Genomic DNA, 19,549 nt, shown 5'->3' with positions numbered 1-19,549 from the left:
CTCTTCACTTTCCATCCTAGACTAGAAGGGAGAGGAAATTGGAATCAGGGAACAAAATAAAAGATAAAATGAAATTTCAAGTGGAAAGAGGCCCATGTTGGACTTTGGGCCCATCTGGCCATTTTGTGAACCCACAGCCTTAGCAACCGCGCTGTGCTTCTCCTGTGTCTGTCCATCTTCGTAATTAGGTTGGAAGCTCCTTCAAGGTAGGGAGCATACCTTCCATCACTCCGTATTTCCAGCGCCTACTCCAAAGTCTTCCAGGAGCTCTGTACACATGTGAGGAGGTGTGTGATGAGGACACAGAGCTGGAAATGACCTTTGCTGTTTTTGCATGGACTCACCTGTCACTGGATTGTGGAGTCAGGACTAGACGGCTGGCAGATTACAATGCCAAACAGCTTTAACCTTTTCTGATTGAATGGAGTTCGAATTTTGTCCTGATTTTTTTTTAAGATTTTTTTTTTTTATTTGCAAGAGAGAGAGGGAGAACACAGAGGGGGAGGGAGAGGGAGAAGCAGACTCCCTGCTGAGCAGTGAGCCTGACATGGGGATCCCAGGACCCTGGGACCACGACCTGAGCTGAAGGCAGACTTTTAACCCACTGAGCCACCCAGGCGCCCCATTCTGATTTTTGATAGAAAAATCAAAACAATTACATCCATGCTGCCCTTCCCCATCTCTCAGGGATGACAGACTTGTTCAGAAAAACAGCAGTGTCATCATCAATAGAAAGGAGAGAGAGAGAAAGACTGACCCAGAGACAGAGAGAAACAGAGAGAGACATTAGCCTCAGCTAGAGACGATCATGCTCGCTTTCTCATTTGTTTTTTTTTTTTTGTTAATTAGAGTTACTGCCACCTACACTAACCAGAGCTTAATATCATCCCAAGATGAGTAGGCTACATTTTAAGAGTTCTTGACAATTACTTCGGCAGACTGTCATCCCTTCTGAACGCTGGCTTGTTCCAGTGAACGTCTCTCTTTGAAGTCAGCAAGCATCTGGTCCGTGATGAATCGCAAGGCCTGGCTGCCTCAGGACACAGGGCTGCCAAAGCTCTCCCTGCTGCAGAGCCTGGAAACTCGCTGACCCCATTTTTTCCTTCCCTTTATTCCAGCTCTCGCCTCCCTCCCTCCCCCACACCAGTGTGGCGCCTTAGCACCAGCTTCATAGCCGCTAAAGAGCCTGTGGTTTGAATGGGCCTTGGTGTTTCAGCGTCGCAGGCAGAGGACCATGAGCCGAAACACAGAACAACATGGGGTCCCGGACGCCTTTCTCCCTGGTGCCCAGCGCTGAATTCTCATCAGTTCTTTACTTCTTTTTTTCTCTCGGCCTCCGCTCATCCTACTTTTTCCTCCGGTAAACAGAGGCGGCAGGGAGACAACTTGCTTCGTGTGGCTGTAGACGAGGACAAGGGGAGCACGGCGTGCGCACGTGCGTTCACGGAGGCTGTCGGGCGCTAGATCCTCGTGGGACTGAAACTTCTGCGTAGGAGCCACGTTTCCCCGCACTTACTGCTCCCCTGTGTTACTCTTTCTCCGCCGTTATCTTAGGGAAGATGCTAGGATTCTGGGTGTAGAAATGAAACAGAGTTGGCTTAGTAAACAGGGTGAGAGACAAGAGGAGCTCTCCAGGTCACCCTGAAAACCAACCACCCCTTGCTTTTCACTTGGTTTATGACTCCGAAGGTACAGGTCTACGGAGACAACTTTCGCATCTTTCATTCTGTGCGCAAATAGCTCCCCCTGCTATCTGCCACGTTCATGTTCCTCCGCGAGGAAGCCGGGATACGCCAGTGTGTCCGGGTGCAGGTGCGCCCCTGAAGACCGGTTCGCTCCTGGGCTCTCATTTCAAAAATATTTATTGACTTTTGGGCAAGTCATTATCGTTGCAGTGGCAAGAGAGAAGAAAGATTTAGGATACAGAGATGAAGGGGATATGGGTCCTGCCACCTAGAAGAATGCAGGCAGGCCAGTAGAATCCTATCAGCATGGACTCCACACACATTAATGACGTAGGCACAGGCAGTTACTTCGTTTTTCTGAGTTTTTGGCTTCCCGTCTGTAAAGAGGTGGTCACAACAGGATATACTTTATGTGCTTGCATGAGGGTACAGGTGATTGGTGAAAAGGATGTCCCATGGCATCTGACACAGAATTTCTGGATGCATAGCAGTTCCTACTGGTGTTATTATTACTAAAAGTGAGGCGAAATTGCTAAGAGAACCAGGAACCTGAGGGTTGCTTCTAGCTTCAGGTGTCATGGAAGGCTTTATGGAGACACTGCCTCTTGGGGTGAAACAGTTTAGCCTCTGTTAGTGGGAGAGATGATTCACATTGACCACCTACCCTTCACAGGGCAGTCCTGGGATGCCCTGGACTTTGTGGGTTCCCTGGCAGGAGGGTGAGCTGATGTTCTAATGCACCGGTGTGAGCCTGACTGGGCATTATTTCTTCTTTCCTTTGTGGTTGGGTCCCCACAGAATAGAATCCTTTCTCTCTCCTACCATTTGCTGACAGGCTGACAGGTCAGAGCAGATGTGACAGAGGCTCTCCCAGTGTCCACAGAACACAAGATCGTGCAGATTTGCAGATTTCTGACAAATACATTGACAGTTATATTTTTTCAGCTTCACCTATTTATGTGAAAGGGAGAGTAGGGGCTTCTTTGAGGTTTTTAATAATTCAGCCCATGAAAGTACCAATTCACTCGGGACCAAAGATGCAAGGAATATATTTTCTGCTTCGGGGTCCATGGGAATATATATTGTTACTCATCCGAAGGAATCTGGGGGATGTAGGCAACATTACCGAAACCAGTGGCAAGCATTTCGGATAATGTAAACATCTCCACAAACGCTGGTATTGGTTTAAGCCTCTGAGAAGGTCTAACAGTGTTTAATAAAAGAAATAAGTATTCAATATTTAACCCTCAACTCTACCCTAGTAGCTGGAGAGTTCCATTTAGCTTTATTTCGTGAGATATTTTCAAGCATTCTGTTCAAAATTTTCTTTTTTTCCCCATAATAATATTTTTGTTATGTTATTCACCGTACAGTACATCCCTGGTTTTTGATGTAAAGTTCTATGATTCGTTAGTTGCATATAACACCCAGTGCACCATGCAATACATGCCCTCCTTACTACCCATCATCAGCCTATCCCATTCCCCCACCCCCTCCCCTCTGAAGCCCTCAGTTTGTTTCTCAGAGTCCATAGTCTCTCATGCTTTATTCCCCCTTCTGATTATCCCCCTTTCTTCATCCCTTTCTTCCCCTACCGATCTTCCTAGTTCTTATGTTCCATAGATGAGAGAAATCATATGATAATTGTCTTTCTCTGCTTGACTTATTTCACTTAGCATTATCTCCTCCAGTGCCATCCATGTTGCAGCAAATGTTGAGAAATCGTTCTTTTTGATAGCTGAGTAATATTCCATTGTATATATGGACCACATCTTCTTAATCCAGTCATCTGTTGAAGGGCATCTCGGCTCCTTCCACGATTTAGCTACTGTGGACAATGCTGCTATGAACATTGGGGTGCATATGGCCCTTCTCTTCACTACATCTGTAACTTTGGGGTAAACACCCAGTAGTGCAATGGCTGGATCATAGGGTAGCTCAATTTTTAACTTTTTAAGGGACCTCCACACTGTTTTCCAGAGTGGCTGTACCAACTTGCATTCCCACCAACAATGTAGGAGGGATCCCCTTTCTCCACATCCTCTCCAACAATTGTTGTTTCTTGCCTTGTCACTATCATAGCTTTTTCATTAAGAATACACATTTTGAAACATCAGTAGAATATAATTCCATTGATTTAAAATTACAGTCTCAATCCTTAGCATGTATTTTTAAATATTACAATACAGTATCCCCAAATTACTGTTAATTATATTTAGTCTCAAACAAAGGGGTTGATAGGGTTGAGGTCAACACATTGGTTCATTTTGAGAATCATGCAAAATGGAGAAAGACAGTGATATTAATCACAGTTAAATAGCTGTTTCATTGTACTGATCTCATTCAAGCTTTTTGGCTCTCAAATTCTATAATTCCATAGCTAAAATCCACTTCTTCGGTGATTTGAAAACAACTAACATGTCTGTAACAAATCTTGAATATAATTAACAGTAATTCTGCCCTCCTATCTTTACTCTGGCCTAGTAATAATATCACTTAATTAATATATTAGTTATATATTATCTATATATCTATTAGCTAAATATTATCTATAATACATTATAATTACTACATTTAATTTATAATAATAATCTGTGATGGAGTCTTAATTTAAAAAAGACATAAGATTCTGTGGCTGGGCCATTTGGCCCTGGCCTCAAGCTTGAGAAGGATCCCAGATTTTGGCCACAATTAATTTGAGAATCGAATGAAGAGGAGCCAGATGAGGCCTCTGTTATAAATATTGATTCTGAATGAACTCACTGAAATATACCCGTATAGTACTATGGTGTAGTACGTGGTATTAGTGCTATAGTATTAGTACTGCGTGCTAAAAGTACACTAAACACTCCCCACATCAAAGGGGAGAAGACAGATCTAAGGATGGTGAACCTCGGAAGCTGTAAGTGGCCAGCTAAGGCTTACTAAGGCTGTCACTACCTTCACGTCCTCGTAGCCCCCAGGTTGTGCCCTTGTTTTTATTCTAGAATATTTACTGAGAGCCCACCATGTGCCGGGCACTGTTTTACGCCCTGGAGATGCAGTAACGAGCAAAGCTGAAAAAAAAGGCCTGCTCTCATGCAGCTCGCGACCCAAGGCAGAAGCAGGCCTGGCCCCAGTTTGCAGAGCCTGGAGCCCGCAGGCTGGTTTCCCGCAGGCTGCCTTCTCTCGCTCCGTGTCCCTTCCTATATTTGCCCTGCCTTACCACCTGAGATCCTTGACTCACCAAACCTTGGGGAGACCAGGGGCGACAGGACAATTTCGCCCTGTCTCATCTGTAACGAGCCCCAACCAGAAACACCTTCAGTATTTTTAGTTTCCTAAAAAAATCACGGAACTGGTGTCTTTCTCAGCTTCTCCAGACAGGAGTCTTCTGCCTCTGATTTATCACACCCCTTTCTATAAATTTAGCAATCTTCTTCACAAACCTTAAAATACCCAAATGTTCAAAGATTAAAAAAATTTAGTGAAGGCAGTACTACTGTTTGCTCTCACTTGATAGTTGTCTTTTTTAAAACTGATGACGTAAATCAGTTTTGTTTTGATTTCAGTTGGTAATTTAATGTGATATGAACACAATCCGTAATCATAGTCAAATGCACTGAGCACTAATTACATGCTAGACATTGTACTAAACAATTTGCAATATCTCATTTCACTGCAAAATAACCTTAGCATTTTCCCCACTTTAAAGATGCCGTTTTGAGAGGTGAAATAAATTGCCCAAGGTACATAGTCAGCAGGTCGCTGATCTGGGGCTTGAAATGAGCTCAGCTAACTCCGGAGACTGAGTCCTAAACCACCTATAACCCTCTGCTTTCTGTCCCAGAAAGTTACCCTGCTCCTGGCAATCACTGGGAATATTATTTCAAAGGGGGGGCAACATTCCACATACTTGTTGACCCCACAACATCAGAGCATTGGTCAGCTTCCCAAAAACGCTTCCTAATTAGAAGGAGAGAGATTCATTTTACCAAACAGAGTCTTAAGTGAGCCATGAATGCCAAGGTCAATGGTCAGGTGGAATTCATGAAAATATTTTTATTACTTAATAACCATTAACTGATCTATCTGGCTACCAGAGGAATTCATTTTGAAAAAGACCACTGACATTTAATATGTTACATGCAATGGCAATTGTTTTTTCCGTATTTTCAAATTAGTTTGGTAGGACCTTAGTTTTCATCTGATCTTTAATACATAAAGCATAAAGCAAGCATGAAGGTCAAAGTGCAAATTCTTTGGACATCTATTTTTGGGGAAAAGGCCAAGAACATTTTTCTCTCTGCTAAGGGTTTACTAAATAGGGGTCTTGAGAGTCTGTTTCTTTACAAAGATTCAAGCCAAATGAAATATTACTTTAATCAGGCTATACTTACAGTTCACCTCAATGCCTGGTTTAGTCCCACTTTGAAAGTTTAACAAAAATCAAAAGCTCAAAAGATCCATGTTTATGTAAATATGCAAAACACGGGTAACGTGCGTGTATGTGCATATAAATCTCGTTGCATTTGGCCTGACAAAAACCGAGGCGGCCACGTGACTTTGGTACAGTTGCAGAAATGAATACAGATTTTATTCAAATGTCTGCGAATTAATAGGGGCCACTTGAGGTTCATGCAGGTCATGTGCTTTGTACCAGAAGAGAGAATAACCCATGTTAGAGAGGCTTTGGGGGGCACAGGGAAAGGGGGGGTAAGCACAGCAGTGCATCCCAGACAGAGCCCACGGGAGGGGGGGCACACTGCCTCAAATCCGTGAGTACTTGCTAAATCGATGAACCAGGATGATACAATCTATTTTGCTTTAGAAAGGGGAAGAGGGAAGGGGTGCCTGGGTGGCTGAGTTGGTGAAGTGTCTGCCCTGGGATCAAGCCCCGTGTCAAGCTCTCTGCTCAGCGGGGAATCTGCTTCTCCCTCTCCTCCCCACTTGTGCTCTGTCTCGCTATCTCTGTCTCTGTTTCTCTCTCTCAAATAAACAAATAAAAACGTTAAAAATAATAATAAAAAAATAGAAAGGGGGAGGAAGATACAATTTCTAATAAGAAAGTGTTCTTTTTGCTGTGAACTCTATGAAAGGATTTCACAATTTCCCCCCAACACTGTCTGGGGTTGCCTTGTCACTCCCCGTTAGGACATCCCACTTCCTATTTCTCTTCAACCTGCTCAGATGGCCATGACCTGGAGGTCACGGAGAGCGGGGATCCAGTGGATCCAGGCAGGGATCCTAAGGGTCAATCTTTGTGGACTGTCTCCAGAGCAGTGCCAGAAATTATCCTGATAAGGAATTTCTGACTCAATGGGTCACACGGGGCAAAGGGGTGTGGGGGTGGGGAGAAGGGAAGGGAAGGTCTCAGCAAAATACAAATAGGAAAATGAAACTTAGAAGTTAAAACTGATTTTTGGAAAAACTAAGGACTTACAAATTTAGTTTTTAAAGTAAAACAACCACAAACTCTGTGTGGGTTCAATCTGCTTAAGTATTGTGCGGCACTTTTCAATAGCTGGGCCCTCACACACACACACACACACACACACACACACACACGCGCGCGTTGTATCAGCCACCTACAGCACTTCGAATGCTACAAAGTTACCTTTAGGGTTCTCAGTTAAAATGGGTATTGGGGAGATAGATCAGAAATAGATCAAAAGCTAGATAGGGTGCTTCCTTTAACAGCACATATACTAAAATAGAAATAATGCAGAGAATATTAAAGCAAAAATTATACAAATGAAAGGGATCCGTCATGTACATTGTAACAGGATGAGGGGGAAATGTACTTACACACTTGTCAAATTTCAACATTTCCCATGACCTGGTACAATATTAACTCTAAGTGGACAGAGAATGTGTAAGGGTGTATATAGTAAACCCTGGAGCAACTGCTTACACATAATGCAAAAAGATATAGTAAAACAAAAGTAGAGAAATTAAAATGACTTTTAGGAAATAGTCAAATAATACAAAAGAAGGCAGGAGAGAAGAGAGAGAGCAAACAAAGCAACAAACAGGTCAGTCATAAAATAGTAGGTGGAAATCCAACCATATCAAATATGACATTAGACGTTAATGGACTAAAAAATTAAATGGGGATAGATTGTTTTCCTAAATGCTCTGTCCCCCAAACTCCTTTTTAACATCAATCACTATTAAAAATAATAGCAGGGGGCGCCTGGGTGGCACAGCGGTTAAGCGTCTGCCTTCGGCTCAGGGAGTGATCCCAGAGTCCTGGGTTCGAGCCCCGCACCAGGCTCCTCTGCTGTGAGCCTGCTTCTTCCTCTCCCACTCCCCCTGCTTGTGTTCCCTCTCTCGCTAGCTGTCTCTCTCTTTCAAATAAATAAATAAAATCTTTAAAATAATAATAGCAGCCAATCTCTTCCTGCTGCCTGAAGACCAGCTGAATTCAAACTCCTTTCCTGTTAGTTGCCAGCAATTGGTGACTTTGTTTCAGTTCACCAGAAGTGGGTAATTATTAAGTGGTTCCTTTGGACAGCAGGCTTTGGGCTCTCCAGAAACTAGAAATCGGGCCTAAATAAACTGTTTGAAAAGTTACAGATCTGTATGTCAGCTCTCCGTCAGAGACCACCCTCTGAACACCCATCCCTGGCTGTTTTCTGGGATAAAGTGCAACAAGGGCAAGAAGAAAGACCCGCACAAATTGCTGAAGCTTCTAGCTGCTGGGGCTCCCACCTGCGTTGTAGTCCACATTTTACCAACGTAAGAAACAAAATCATAAGGAGCGACAGCTCTTCAAGTGGCTAACATTGTTGCCTCTGCTTCTTGCAAGCCCACCAGGAACACATCAGACCCACATGGTCTAGAGAGGAAGGAGTTAGGGAGATAATGAGATTTGGAGCTAAACCTTTAGCAGATGGAACTTAAGGAAACATGTCTCCCACTCGTTCTTAGCTTATTCTGTTTATCCAAACACTCGGATCCTAACTTAAATTTTAATAGGCTGCATTGACAAAATTGAAACAAAATCTTATGGTGCCATCCCACTGACTCCCTCTGCAAAACACCCCGCTGATGTTTGCTCATTTTGTGTTTGTATTTGTCCTGAGCTGTTCTGATTTTATCCAGTGAACAAGATGAAGAAACAAATATGCCATCTATTACCCTACACACTTGGAAGAGCGACACCCACCCATCCAAACAACTGAAGTTTTCAACTGTAGGGAAAGGAAGGGTAAGACAATTGTCTCTCTTCTCCAGCTCCGTAAGAGTTAAGATTTTTCTTAAGCATCATATCTTACATCCTAGCGTTAAACATGAGGGATTTACTGATTGCCTGAATACTGGGGACAATGTTCTAGCTCTAAAAACTCATCTAAATTCATCGTTCTTTCCCGTCGCCGGTGCAGTGACAGCTCAGGTGTGTCAACTGCGTCGTTCCTGAAACGTGTGTATTTTCTGAAGGATTGGAAGCGTTCATTCATCATAAAAGCCCAGGCAGAGTTTATCATTTATCAACATCCACGTGAGAAACATTCACTGAGCCCCTGCGAGCCCCCGGGCATTGTGACAGCCGCTGGACACAGGACGGTGAGCAGTCAGAGTCCCTGCCCGGAGCCGAGGGAGAGGCAAGGCTATGAATGCACATACGACGACGGACACTGGTGAGTACTACCCGCGGAAGGTCGGGTGCTATTAGAGTGGGGTCGGGAGGGGGTCAGGGAAGGCTTCCTTGAGAAATCCACCATCCCAGAGATCTGAAAAATGTGAGTAGGAGTGACCCCTCCCCCCACAAAGGATCCTGACAGAGGAAGCCCAAAGCTCTGAAAGTCTCTGTTGCCCAACAGACATTATGTCCTCTGGGGGTGTTTTTTCCTTGCAAAGTCACACTGAGGCAGAGAGACTGCTCAGATTACAACAGGAGTGTAGGCATGGCTGATGCCCAAACATGCCAGAACGTGGAAATATTCATTTCTTCCATAGCAGTTTTTGGGGTTTTTTGTTTTATGGTTTTTTGTTTTGGGGGTTTGTTTTGGTTTTGGTTTTGGTTTGTGTTTTGGGGGGGTGTTTTTTGGTTTTTGTTTTTTTGTTTTTTTGAGATGCAATATTGACACTGAAGTCAGTGAAGTTTTCTGGGAGATGAGAGAAATGAAGGCCAACAGGGCATGGGAAAAATCTGTTTTAATCTTATGGAAATAACCCTGTGCTCCTATTTCCCCCATCCCTACCACTTAGGATTATACTTACTGAGTAGGATTGAGTACTGTTGGGTGAGGGTCAACAAAACAAAACAAAACAAAACAAAACAAAACAGAACAAAACAAAACAAAACACAGAGAATAGCTTTCCAAACCCCTAACCCTTCTTTTTACTGGGATGTTTCTCCTTACCCAGAAGGATCCTTTACCCGGACGCATTTCCCATCTGCATGTAGTCTGGAAACAAATAAAATAATGCAATGCTTTACCCCAAATTCCAAACCCATACAAAGTTCTGGGGGACAGAAACTTTTCCTTCTCAGAGTCTGAGAAGTCTGCCTTCCGCACGCCACTTTCCAAGAAGAAGGCTTTAAAAGGCATGAGCGAGGTATAGGGACCTGCGGAACTTTGTACCACGTACACATTCTGTTTCTAGAATAGAGGGCAGAAATTCCTACATCAACAGTTGCCTGAAACATTTTTAGCCGAGCCTCATTCCAGGCCAGCCCGGGAGAATGAAGCAGGAAAAGGCTCTCTGTGACTCAGAAGCTGCCTGCCCTTATAAAGTCAAGGCTCTCCGGAGCGGTATTTTCACTACTTTTGGAGGAGGGGCTGCCTGCCTCCCGTTGTCTGAAGAAGTTTTCTGTTCCTCTCAACCAAAAAAAGCCCTCCATGGACAAGTATGTGTGCAAAATGCAGACCTCGCTTGCGTTCCTGCAGCTCAGTTGAGAACCTGTGGTACCAGCATCCATGGCGGGTTTTTGGATAAGTTCTCGTTGTCATGGACTCAGGAACACAAACATGTTTTCAATCGTTCTATTATGAGTTTTAAGCCTAAGGCGACCAAAGACTCTGCATGTGGATTTGGCGGGTTCCTTCCCTGAAAGAAATCACCTATATCGTACGTTCTTGCTGCAAAATCAGAAAGTCTATTAAGCGCACCGATCTGATCGCACAAACACAGAATGAGATATGGTGGTTAGTCCAGCATTCTGGATAAATGAGAGTTGCTAGATCTGACATATCTGAAGGAACAGTTTTCAAAGATGTAAATGCAAGCTTGAAAATACAGTGTATGAGTTAAATACAAATTTTAATATCTACAAAGGTATTGAAGTGAATACTTGGTTTCAGAAGCACTAGGCAGGGTCCTGCCACGCCTTTAGGTCACAATAGGAAAAATCCCGATTACTGTTGTGCGTGACAGCAAAAATTCAGATATTATCTGGGCACTCTGGTCGTTTGAATTCTGGGTAAAATATAAACTTGCAGTATGACGATCATCCCGGAAAAATCTTGAGATCTCATTCAAAAAAGTCCAATTTAGGGTATATTCCAAGTAGCTTCCCAAAGGGGGGGGCAGGGAGAAGAAAACCTTGTCAACCCTCTTCTTGTGTTGTGACAATTAAAACATGTGCAGGAGTGTTGATTTTCATGGCTTCTGCCCTGGCCGGAGTATTTCACAGAGATTTGGCCTGCTTTCTCTTAGGGGCCTTTCTGAGACCTGACTTCCAAGGGAGAAAATCATGGAACGAAATGTTCTACTTCATATGTTCATCTTCTAGCTCTGGAAGCTTAAGACACAAAGGCTCTTATGTTTATTTTTATTTGTGTTTGCCAGGATGTGCTGTGTTTAGCAATTTGGATCGAAGCAATGTGGGTTGTGGTGAGCTTGCACGCAGGGATGGAGCGACACGAAGGGGCAGAAGATGGAAAAGTGCTCGAATCTGACATTCCCCACAATGACCCAATGAAGCGGATGTCGCCTCGTTCCCATTTTTCAGATGAAGAAACCGAGGAGCTGGCATGCTGGGTGATGGCCCAGAGTCTCGAAGTAAGTTGGAAAACTGGTGTTTGAATCCAGCTGAATTTCAGAGCTCCTACTTGCTGATGCCTGTCATCGTGGGGAATAAGAGTCTTGGACTGTTCCAATTAGCTCGAATTTCCAACCAGCCTTTAAAGAAGGGGGAGCTCCTCGGCATGAAATTACCCTATAGGGTCTCAATTTTGTTGTAAAAGGAAGTGAATGCTTTGAATTCCAAGTTGCAGCTTTTGGAATTCTTGAGGCATCCAAAGAAATCTCCCAGGGTCCTTCCTGTTCGCGTTCTTTTCTAGGAGCTCAAGTATGTCTGATGCTAAAAAGAGTGTTGTACGCACTCTGGGGCTGTCTTGGCACCCAGCCTGCCCTCCTCAGCACCACCCAGGCCACTTTGCTCCTTGTAGGGTCTTCTCACTGCAGCCCCAGGATCTTCTAATGGAACCCTAAGTTCCTAGTGCCTCCCACCTGTCTCTGGACGGCGACCGTGTGAACATCTCCTAACACCTGACGTGCGCCTAAACTAATCCTAACAGGAGCAGCTGGTGCTGTCTTGCCTGCTACTTTAGAGTTTTCAAAAACACTTGAGCAGTTTATGTCTTTCCGTAAGTGCTATAAGCTCAGGAACCGTGCAAAGCGGTTGAGCAGGAGTCATTGTCATTTTGCAAATGGGGAAACTGAGACACAAGTCACATGCCCCACCGATGGATGATAAAGTTCCGGCTCCCAGGGCAGAATTTCACCCACTGTATCTGAGACACACTTTCGTTTTGTGAAAACTCTCAACCCCTCTGGCCTAGTCCCTCATAGAGGCCATCGGGAGAGTATCATATTTTAAAATGTAAGAATTCAGAGATTGGCAGAGTGTAAAAGGACATTAAAATATATAGGTTCACACACTTACAGTTGTGGGTGACAAAACCAGGGCTGAAGGGGTGAGGGAAGTGTTCCAAGCCACACAGTTAGCGGCAGAACTGAAATAGAAGACAGGCCTCCAGGCTAGTCCGGAGCCTACCTCCCCGTGTTCACGCGTCTGCTGCCCGCTCTGCTCTCCGAGGTTGTGTGCCTGGGACCCGTAACCAAGGAGCGGCGATGATGATTGTAACACCAAAGCGATCCTTGCTATGTTTCTACACATTTGAGAGTTCAGTCGCCTTTATCCCCCAGCCTCTGTTCTGGGGCTTCTGGGTGGCGTTATTTCAATGCACCTCCAGGCCCCACCCTAGAAAACCTGGCTCCGGAGCGCCCCAGGAAAGTACACGCTGACAAACCGCCCACGCCATTCGGATGACTATGGTTCCATACGCAGAGGCCACGCGTTAAGAAGCTCTAAATTACTCTCTTTAAGGATCAGGGTGGGAGAAACCTTGCTGAGCTTCACTGAAGGAACAACTCACTCTGGTAGGGTAACTCTGAGACCAGCCGTAATGGTGATCGACAATCGGTGAGCTGCTCACTGGCCAAAACCCGAGGCGTGTCATAAACAGAGCCTCGTCCGAGGAGGCCGCTGTTCCGTTAGTGAGGGGCTCCTTCACTCGCCGTCCTGGGAAAACCTGTCCTTTGTGCAAATGCAAAGAGAAACAAGATGCCTACCCTCGCCTGCTTTGACTAATGACCTGATCTCCCAAACGGGCCCAGTTTGCTTGGCCGAGGGCTCTGTTCTGCGCGTGGCTGGGTGGGTGATGCATTCTGTTCTCCCTCACGTGTCCCATCTCCTAGGGCTGGGGTGCTAGACAGCCGCACGCTGCTTAAGGAAAAGAGGGCAAAGCTGTCACATGGCAATGATCCCAAAATGTGCTAAAGAAAACCCGGAGCCAGAGAACGGCCTTATCTTACGCATCTTATCGGTCCTTTCCTAAAAATAAGTTAGGAAAACTTTCTGAAAAGAATGACGTCTGAGATGGTCATTACGGCTCTTTGAAGGTTGGGGGCATGCAGGAAGTTCGGTAACTGCGTTCCTGAGGCCCCAGGGTGGGCAGAAGGGCAGTTTGCCCTAAGAGAACGAGCACCACTCTGGCAACCTGCGGAGGCCAGCACCCTCATGGGGACCCACGGGCGCGCGTGACAAAACAGGAGAGCTCATAGCAAGGAAGTGCGATGAGGGAACTGCTGGGAGGGTAGCGCATCCTCCACGTGGAAACGTTAATCCGAGAAGGTTTGTTTGAACAGGCTTTTGAGAAAAGGCAGGAACATGATTTAGCTGAATAGGAAGTGAGAAGGGAGCTCCGGCTCTGGAAGTGGAAGGCGGGAAGCTTCGAGGCTGGACTCTGGATTTGTGTGCCTGGGGCAGAGGGAGAGCCCAGGACATAAGGAGGCTTGCAAGCTTGGTGTGAAGATTGCAGGGGGGCAGCGGGCGGGAGTGGTGGGAGGGAGCCTCCTGCTTGTTCTTGCTCCCTGAATCGTGGAACGTTTGCGGCTGCCCAGAGGGACAGGGCCAGTTGTACAATATGCAGATACGGTGAGCAGACTACGTGGGTGCACGGTCTAGACTGAGATGGGGCCTCCTGGGGAAAACAGAAATCAGAAATGAGGGGGCGGAACGCTGGAAGGTAATTAGAGCCTATCGCATGGAAATGAGGTGTGAACATGGGAAAAAGAGACCTTTGAGCAAACCTGAAAGAATGCATAGCTCCCTGCGTATTGCATATCCTGCCTGGTGCTTTACCAGCCACGCAAGGAAATAGGTCTGATTACTTCAGAACTCCCCTCGGTGTTGCTCCGAAGTGGTCATACCCACACTTGCCCACTCACCTTCTCCGTCAGCCTTTGATGAGAATGACACTTGGCTGAAGACAAAAGTCAATCCAAGGTCAGAGGTGTGCCAACACTATGGTGACCCAAAAGAACGTGCTGTTGGTTTGGTTTGCAGGTCCAGATTCAAGCTGTAGTGGGTACTGTTCAAATCGGTTAGCTTCCTAAGGCCACTTCTGGAGGAGGAGTGGAAATTTCCTGGCTTTATAAACTCAGGTGAGAGTTTGAAAAATAAGAACTCTCAGTTGTTTCTAATCATAGCTCTGCTCATAGTTCAGATTTGCTATTTAATCCCTTACTTTGGAAGGTCTGAAACTATCTCACTATCTAGGTGCTCTTACTTGGGAATATACCTTGGCCCTCAACATAAGTTCTGTTTCCCTAGGAATCCCCTACAATGTCATCTGCCATTTGCTCCAAGTCCCAAGCTCCTTAAAACTGCCCAGAGAATGATATCCTGGAAATTTCCCCAGATTTCCTGATGGCATTTTTCCCCCGTCGTGGTAAATACTTGCTAGCTGGTTAGTCATTTTTGCTTATTTTAGACACCGAAATAGTGTGTGATGCTTTTATGTTTGCACATGCAGGACAAGCACCAACCGTGGTACTGTCATCAGAGACACGGACCCGAGAGAGTTTTTGTTACGACTTCCTTCCTGAGTGAAGGTTGCACGACCACATCTAAGAAGCGGGTAACAAAGCAGGCTAGAGGATGCATGTATGAAGACGTCTCCATTGCGACGGCTGTTCACTGGATTTGTTGCCTTTTTACCCCTATTCTGTCAAATCATATAAAGCGTTTTTAAAAAGATTTATGTATTTTAGAGAGAGAAAGAGAGAGCCTGCAAGCAGGGGGAGAGGCAGAGGGAGAGAGGAAGAGAGACTCTCAAGCAAGCTCCTAGCTGAGCACAGAGCCTGATGTGGGGCTCAATCCCAGGACCCCGAGATCACGACCTGAGCCGAAACCAAGAGTCGGATGCTTAACTGACTGAGCCACCCAGGCACCTCTCATGTAAAACATTTTTTAAAACTAACTCTTGACGGCATTTTATACTGCTACTCCCCCTCACGCATCCTAAAAGTAATAATCCATTGAAATACTGTCGGGTGGGGTACCAGGGAGCACTGGGGCTGTGATTGGATTGGTGTGATCATTTGTATCTCCGTTTACCAGCTGAAGATCCACAGGAAGGATTTATCTGGCCTCTTTCACTTTTTAAAAAAATCCGAAACATTGAAAAGCAAGGGAGTTACCCATAAAACTTGCAATTTTGTCCTTCTCTTAAAAAGTGGGACATGTAGCAACGCTGAACTAGCATATCCGCAAGGCATGGAAGCTGAGAGGGAGCTGACCCCCTTGCGGGCTGCCTAGGCCCCCGTTTGCCAGAGGCATCAGTCACGTGGCCATTTTCAGTTATTTTTGCTGCCAAAGGCATTTGGGTTTGCAAAGCTTTCCCTGGATTCTGAGACACGGAGAGATGACTGGCAGCGGGTAGAAATGTCATATACAGGTTGTGCGAGGAGAAAGGTCCATTCATGCGGCAGCAATAACCCCGTTGTTTCTATTTTCTCGAGCTCCATCAGCAAACCCTAGTCGCCAGGCTTCTGTGATTTTCATCCCATGGTAAAGCCTGGTACTTCCTCGCTGAGACGTAGCAAACGCTGTTTGAAGGTAAGGACAAAGCGAAGATTGCACAGAAGGTCGGGACCAGAAGAACACCGGCGAAATCGCTCACACTTCCACTTTAGAAACAGAAGATTGAGATCCAGAGACGTACAGATCTTGCCACAGTGGCTCCCTGGTGGCAGAGACGGGACTGTGGAACTCCCACACCCGTGGTCTTTCTTTTACCCCATGAGTGGTCGGTTGTTCTCTGCTCACCTGTACTAAGTTTTCGCCTGATGTGTGCAAACCAGCCAGACCGGGAAAACCATCGCACCGTTAGAGCTGTATATCGAGTATTGGCAGTGAGAGACCTCGATCTGTCGGATTTTTTGAGGAATGGAGATGGGCAATAACACTCCTGAAGACACTGAGTACGGGGTCACTCATACTGTATCACCGGATGGGGACTCAAGTAGTTAAAGGCACTCAAACGTCTACAGAGTACAGGGATTCATTCTCTAACAGCCCCGATAACATCTTGTTTCCAATTAATTGATTCAATGGACAAGACACTCTGGGCCTCCCAAAGACATTTATCCTCTGCGCTGTTGGGTTGTTAGAAACGCTTCAGTTGCTTGGTGATGGCAAATGAAGTCTGTTTCCTTGTGACCCATGGGTGCTTATTCTACCTTCACGAGGAGCTCGAAGATGCCAACCGTCCTCCTTCATAGCACGTCATCTGGGCAGCCCTTAGTCTCCCCGAGGGCCTGATTCCCATGACGCCTTCCGTTGCTCTGAGCCTCTCCTCTGTGTAGTCAGGCTTCTGGGCCTCCCCCCCACCCTTTCACGCATCACTGGTCATTTCCTTGACTATTAAAATAGAACACTTCAAATAAAATAAAATAAAATAAAATAAAATAAAATAAAATACTTCAGCCATCCATGACTTGAGAAACCGATAGGTCAAGTCTCTAACCTCAGGTTTGCTAAAGCCCACAGGGATCCAGGTGGTGGAGACTTTCTGTGGCTTATAAACAGCAGTCACCGAGCGCTTTCCCCGCGGTGAGACAGCTCTGCCTTCCATAAATGAGTTTCGGAAGTATGTCCTATGCCCTAAACTCTGTCAATAGTCCACGTGTCCACGCTCTGGCTGATGGTTCCACCTTCGGCCGGCCTGTCCCACATTGTCTCTCGGGCGTCAGTGACGTGAGTAAGGCTACTTTCTTCTTCCACCTTCCTGAGTGGGAACATGGCTGCTTGTCTCCTGCTGTAGGTGCCCTACCTTCTCCACGTATCTTTGGGGATATCCTGCTCCTCTAAGAATGCAGCTGGCCTGATCCTTTGTTCTAACCTCAGATCTAAGGTCATACGGACCTGAGTTTGAATCCTGACTCAGTCATGGCATGACCTTGGGTAAGTTACGGGATGGGTATTTTATTAGTCCAATTGATGCCTGCTGCATACTAATGGCTTAGTAAATCTTGGTTAGAGTTACTCCTCATGCTAGAGTCACTCTGAAGTGCCCCAGACCACTCACCTGTCTCGTCACCCTCCTCACATGGCCTCCTATATCCCAGGTCTTTTCTCCTCCATAGCTCCCTTTCTCCAGTTGGTGCTGGTACTTTCTGTTCCTTAGCTGGGTCCACAACAGTGTCCGACTCTGGCCCAGAGCACTGTATATATATGTATGCATCCTCCACGGCGTGGCCTTTTTTCTCCTCCAACAAGCCGGGTTCCAATTCCAAAACACCCCATGGCGGTAATATCAACAGTTCTGTATTTATTCACTGTTTTGTGTCTAGAGGATCCGCGACTTGGTTTCTAGACTAAATAGACTATCAGTTAGTCTCCACTGGAGTCCAGCAAATCCACCCGTTCCCCATGTCATCCACACTCAGAGAATCAGAGAGTTACCAAGTTGGAAAGAACCCCAGGACATCACGTGATTCTGTCCGTTCGGCCCAGTGAGTCCCAAATGAAAGATAGATATGAATCATTGAGGATCTTGTCAAAAACAGATTCCATTCCGGATGATTCGTGTAGATACTGTTGAACAGTGACGTCACCTGCCTTTGCATGATGATGTCACCTCTTGCTCCCCACTGCCACAGTCGATGCTGACAGCAGGCCACTACCCACAGTTCTGTGTCTGTGCTTGACCTCCACCTCCGGTCAAACTCAGATGCGTCTCCACCACTAATGAGCTATGAAGCCTTTTGCAAGAGGTTTAGCTGAGCTGAGCCTCCATGTGCTCGCCTACGAAGGGGAACGGTAGCCTCCCTCGGGGCTGCTGTGCTGCTCAGATGAGCTCATGGATGTAGGGAAAATAGTTCATAGTACCGTGTGATAGCACGCAGTGTTATTTACCCTCTCCTCAGAATACTCTCGACGTTTAGTGGTTGAAAACCCCTTGTTAAGCATTTTCTGGCCTCAGTTCAGTTCCACTCAAGAAACATTTACTGAATGTTCCAAGTTCTAGGAATGCAAAGATGAAATCGGTTTAGTCTTTGCTCTCAGACACCCTAGAGTCTAGCCTGGGAATGAGGTGCGTCGTTACAGAACAGCGTCATGAGTCCTGCGAGGGAGGTGAGCATAGCGTGGTATGGGCAACCGCAGGAGGTATGGGGGGCCCATGGGGGTGGGGGACAGGGCAGGTCCACAGGGCTGGGACACCTGACTGAGCTGGGGAGGATGCATAGAGCGGCAGAAGAAGACCTGGGGTGGGGGGTAGAGGTAGAGAGGTGAACGTGCGAAGGTCGATCCAGGCAAAGAACAGCACGAGCAAAGGTCCTGAGCTGGGAGTTGGTCTGACCTCTTAGTGGAAAAGTCTATCCTTCAGTATCACTGGGGCCAGGTTAGAGCGTAGTGCTTGTGAGGGGGGTAGATAAGGGGGAAGAAGCTCAAGAAATTAAGTGCAGTTAACAAAGACATAATAGAGAGTGTCCTTTCCTCCAGGGATTTAACGCAGCTTTTGAAGCTCTCTGTCCTGCATGGGCCAGCCTCCTTTCCCAGGTCATCCTCTGGTGACCAGGAGAGTGTTGAAGTTGTTCTGTGTCCAGAATCCAGCAGCGATTCCATGCTTTCACAAATGCAATGCCATGAAATAAAAATAAAATAAAGCACTCGTAGGGAGTCTCTTAACCTTGAAACATGTGACATATTCTAGACACTCTGAAAAGCTTCTAGGAGTCCACAGGCTTCCTCCGTCTTCCTCACTGGCTTCACAGGATCATGGGTGGACAGCTTTGAAGTGCTCGGATCCCTCTCCTAAGACAGGACCCGGGCACTATCTCTGAAGTGTCTATTAAATGTTAGTAAGTATGCTTAATGTCAACACCATGCGTGGAAATCTCTTTTTCTAAACTGAGAAACTGCTACAAACGCCTTGGCGTGCAACGGGAAACATCTGTGTGTGTGCTGGGACAGGCCTGCCACACGTGCGTGCTCCCATCCCAATCCCCAAAGCCTAGGGGCTTGGTACCTGAGATTAAAAAAAAAAAAAAAAGGAACTTTGCAGTTGTGATGACATTACTAA

Source organism: Ursus maritimus, unplaced genomic scaffold (assembly GCF_017311325.1).
Source record: "Ursus maritimus isolate PB19 unplaced genomic scaffold, ASM1731132v1 scaffold_7, whole genome shotgun sequence".
NCBI classification, from domain to species: domain Eukaryota; kingdom Metazoa; phylum Chordata; class Mammalia; order Carnivora; family Ursidae; genus Ursus; species Ursus maritimus.
Note: the sequence above shows the minus strand (reverse complement) of the source record.